This window comes from Microcaecilia unicolor, chromosome 11 (genome assembly GCF_901765095.1).
Source record: "Microcaecilia unicolor chromosome 11, aMicUni1.1, whole genome shotgun sequence".
NCBI lineage: Eukaryota > Metazoa > Chordata > Amphibia > Gymnophiona > Siphonopidae > Microcaecilia > Microcaecilia unicolor.
This window is the reverse complement of record NC_044041.1, coordinates 39397710-39402895: the sequence shown is the minus strand read 5'-3', so window position 1 is coordinate 39402895 and position 5186 is coordinate 39397710.

Sequence of the window (5186 nt, the reverse complement as noted above, 5' to 3'; positions counted from 1 at the left end):
GCATTTGCAATGCCTGACTGTACTTGTGTTTTTTAGTTGCATGAGACATGACAAAATAATTTAAGCAGTAAGCCAAACCTTACTGTGTGATTTCTTAGGGGGTCTTTTACTAAACCGCGGTAGCGTTTTTAGCTGGCAGTAAACACTGAGATGCCCATTGTATTCTTATGGGCATCTCTGTGTTTACAGCCAGTTGATTTCTTACCGCAAGCTAAAATCGCAACCTCAGCTTAGTGAAATACCCCTTTAATATGTGCATGAGCGGCTCTGGATTTCCCTTTTTCATTCCCAGTCTGTTATAAGGGAAAGGAGCATTAACTTAGGAACACAGTTCAAGGGTTCCAAGCTAGTGCAATTCCTTCCAGGCTCTTCAGCTACCAGATGTACAGAACAAATACGGAAAGTAATCTGAGAATAGAGCAAGGCTTCAAACCCTGATGTTATAATTCACCTGGGGACAAATGAATTGGCCAACACTAGCAAGTTTACAGCACAGAGAGCATTCCAGAAACTTGGGGAGGTACTGAAAGCTTTGGTTTGGACTGTGGCTTTTTCTGAAGTAATTCCTATGTTGGGGGAAGGGAGAGGAAAGACTACACAAAACAGTGAAATTCAATACATGGCTTGAGTCTTGGTGTAAAGAAGGTTTTAGACATATAGGAGCATGGGGTAATAATATGTGGAAAAATAACAGGCTGTACTGTAATGAGGGGCTACATCTTTCTGTGATGGGAAAAAGGATCCTTGGGGAGAAATTCAGACAGTATGTTTCTAGACATTTAAACTAGAGTGTGGGGGGTGACAAAAGGAAACAAGGGGTTTCGGAAAGTCACCCCCAGAATAAACATGAAGGAAGAGGGGTGGAAAGGGTCATGTAAATATAGAAAACCACCTAAACTCACTAAGCACATGGAAAGCAATGAGCACAAAATGTTCGTAGTCTAAGTAATAAGGTTCTTCAAGCCTTGCAAGTCCTGATGTTTGAAGAAAACTTGGATAATGTTGCTATTACAGAGATGTGGTTCAACGATTCCCATGAATGGGATGTGACCATACCGGGCTATAATCTTTAGGAAGGATAGAGAGGGCCGAAGAGGTGGAGGAGTGGCGCTGTATGTGTGAGACCATATCAGAGCAGCTGAAATGAGGGGGAACCTGGGGAAAGGAAGAAGCTTTATGGATCATCCTGGAAAGAGAAGACAGAACCTGTACCCACATGGAGGTTATCTGAGAGCATTTTCCATCTCACAGATAGGCTGCAGAGAATACCTTCTCCTGCTTCCACCCACCCACCCCTAGAGTGACATGTCTTATATAACCTCCCTATCAACCCACTCATTACTTTACCTCACCCATTTCTATTCTTCTATCACCTTCTCCCACTACTCCAACCAGAGTTACACCTAATCACACTGACCACCCTTCAACATCTTCTGTCCTTCTGTGACTGTTCTCTTGTGCTTGACTGCTTAAATATTTTAAATTTAAATGCTTTACTTTTTGTCTATTAGATTGTAAGCTCTTTGAGCAGGGACTGTCTTTCTTCTGTGTTTGTACAGCGCTGCGTACACTTTGTAGCGCTCTAGAAATGTTAAATAGTAGTAGTAGTAGTAGTAGACCTCCGGCACAAACGGAGAACTTAGACAAAGATCTGATGGAAGATATTCAAGAGATTGGTATGAAAGGGGAGGTGCTACTTTGGAGAGATTTCAATTTGTCTGACGTGGATTGGAACGTCCTGTCTGCAGAATCAGAAAGAAGTAGGGAGATTGTGGACACCTGTCAAAGTGCCTTGCTCAGACAAATGATGACAGAAACCACCAGGGAAGGGTCAATGCTTGATCTAGTGCTCACAAATGGAGGAAGCGTTTTCAATATCTGGGTTGGTGCCAACCTATGTACTAAAGATCATCACACGATATGGTTTGATTGATATAAGGGCAAAGGCAGAGTGCAGATGCACAAAACTCAAAGTACTGGATTTGACGTACTGATTTTGATAAAATGGGGGACTACCTGAAGAAGGAGCTCTTAGTGTAAGAAATGTGGAAAATCAGTGGTCAAAACTGAAGGCTGCTATATATATGGCAACTGATCTTTCCTTAGCGTCCCTCCGGACCGGACCAGGATTGGACTGATGGGTTGTGCTCGCCTACCAGCAGGTGGAGACTGAGAAAAAACTCTGACTCTAGAGAGCCAATAGGAGCCCTGGCCATGTGACCTTAGCCTCAGTATTTTCTCAGTCTCCCAGCAGGTAGGAAGTGAGCCCATTAGTCTCTCTCCTTTTCTCTTTAGATATTACAGATATTTGTGATAATTCTTCTGTGCCTGGAATCTTATTTAGAGGCTTGACAGGGTTTCCTTTCTCTTCTTTCTTTGACAGCCTCGGGGGTGTTAAACTCGGGTGTCTCGAGTCCACCCCCCTTCCTCCCCATCTCCCTGGCTTAGCAGGGAAGGGCCGTCCCTTTCTCTGGAAAGGTGTACCGTCTTTGGGAGAGGCAGCCACTTTTAACAGGTAGCTGCTTTAAAAGAATTAAATCAAATAAAAGGAAATTCAAAGAAGCAGCCTTTCTTTCCCCAGACTTCTAACGAGCAGGCAGCTCCAGTGTTTTATTATGATTGAGGGGTTATAAAAAAAAAAAAAAAAAAAAAAAACAGAAGAAAATAATTCAGTATCTGTGACTTTAAACAGCGATTTTTCTCGTCAGATTTAATTTCCTCCATTTTCTTGCGTTTTGGCGGTGGCAGTTTAAACAAATGAAAAAAAAAAAAAAAGTGTGCGAACCGCGTAAGCGCGGCCACCTGTTTTTTCCGATATGGCTTAAAAGTTCAAACAGCTGCTGTCGGTCAGCGTCGCGCAGTTCACGCAGCCGGAACGTGTAAATTTTGCTCTCCAAGGTTTCTTCGGGTCCGGTGCTGCCTCCAGTTTTTTCGGGGCCTTTTTCGCCGGCTGTTGTTTCTTCGCCGTTCCACTGGGCTCCGCTTGTTCGGAGGTGTCGGGCACGCTGTCAACGATCGCCACAGGGCCAGTGGAGCGAACGGCGGCCATTTTGTTTCTCCCTCCATCTTATCAGTCGGGGATCTCTCTGCTGAAGGTAAGGCTGCAGTTCATAGAGCAGTTCGGCTCCAAGATGTGTACACTTTTGTATGTGCTGAACGGCGTATTCTAAAATGCTCTTCACATCAGCAGGCAATATTTGGTTGAAAGGGGGCTCCTTTCATATATGAATATATAACAAGCTTTTCTTCTTTTAAATTTCTATGTATCACGGGGCTGTTAACACTAGTTTTTTCTGGTGCTCAGTCATTTTTCATTGCCTGGTGGAAAATCTACATCTTATCATAATATCATAATTCATTTCAAGCATTTTCCTCAATAGCTGTAGTATTATACAGTGTTTTAAGAACTTTAGAAACTTTCTCTATAGGCATAGAGTAAATTTCTGTCTTTCTCATTCCCTGGTGAATAGGACTACATTGTCTAAGAGTCAATTGATTGGTACTTTGCAATTCTGACCATAATATATTAGTTCCTTTCAAGCATTTTACTCCATGCCTATGATGTTATATAGTGTTTTAAGAACTTAACAGACACTCTCAATGGCTGTAGTGTTATACAGTGTTTTCTTTTTCCGACTTTAAGAAGCCTTCTCTAGAGGCATACAGTATATTGTTCAGATGCCATGGGGATATATCAGCTCTTTCATATTCTCTGAGGGCCAGTCCTGTCTACCAAGCTCCCAATCACTCAGCTGCCTTAGCAGGCATGCTTTATTCATGTCTTCCCTTCTTTTCCAACTGCCTTGAAGCCTCTCATTTTTCATTTTAGCTTTCTTCTGGTTTTTACAGGACATATGGTCACTTAGAGAATAAAGTCATCCTTTCACTTAAAGATAGTGGACGGTCCTCAAACCATCTACTCGTGTTTGTCTCTATCAGTTCAGCATTGGCAGATTATAAACATCCTGGTTTGGTCCAGTATGCCTATACATACCATCTGCTATCTCTTCCTCTTCCTTAGAGACCTGATGTTATATCAAGCTTTCTTGAATTCAGATACAGTCTTGTCTACACTGCCTTCACCAAGTGGCTGTGGCACAACTTCACTTTTTTCGTTACAGGTAATTTCCAAGTTTGTCCTTTTTCATTTTCATTCTATGCGCCTTCACTCCAGAGTGTTCTTTCAATTGGAAGGGGATTCACTCACTTCCTGTGTATTTATACCATCTCTCTATATAAAACGCACCTCCAACGTTCGAATGAAGCCTCTGTTAGCCAAAAGTGAAGGGGGTGAGATCGCATTGTGTCTGCCCCGCCCACGCGTCAAACGTGATGACGTCGAGGGCGGAGCAATGACACTCATCCAATCGCAACGCTCGGCAGCGAAGCGTCAGGGAAGGAGGCGGCGCTCTCAACGTCTAGCCTTCCCTTCGCTGTGTTCCGCCTTCTTCTGACGTCAAGGATGACGTCAAAAGAAGGCGGAACACAGCGAAGGGAAACCTAGACGTCGGGAGCACCGCCTCCTTCCCTGACGCTTCACTGCCGGAACCGCCATGGAGGTAAATTTAAAAACAAGAAAAAAAAAAAACCCATGTTGGGGGGAGAGAAGAGGGTGGCCACAAAAGTACAACAATGGGAGCGGGAGGGCAGGGGAGAAACGACAGCATGGATGCGAAGGGGGGGGGGGGGGAGAAGAGGGCGGGCCAGGCTGGGACATGAGAGAGAGAGGAGCTTGGATGCAAGGGGGGGTCATGGAAGGGAGACAGGGGACTTGCTGGAAAAGGATGAATGGAGGCGGCAGGGGACAGAGGAGCATGGATGGCCATGGATTGGGAGGGCAGGGCTCAGGGAGAGAGGGCAATTGCTGGAAAGGGATGAATGGAGGGGGCAGGGGACAGAGGAGCATGGATGGCCATGGATTGGGAGGGCAGGGCTCAGGGAGAGGGCAATTGCTGGAAAGGGATGAATGGAGGGGGCAGGGGACAGAGGAGCATGGATGGGCATGGATTGGGAGGGCAGGACTCAGGGAGAGAGGGAAATTGCTGGATAGGGATGAATAGAGGGGACAGATGGGCATGGATGGATATGGATTGCAGGGCAGGCCTCAGGGAGACAGGGCAATTGCTGGATAGGGAAAAATGGAGGGGCCAGGTGACAGATGAGCATGGATGGGCATGGATTGGAAG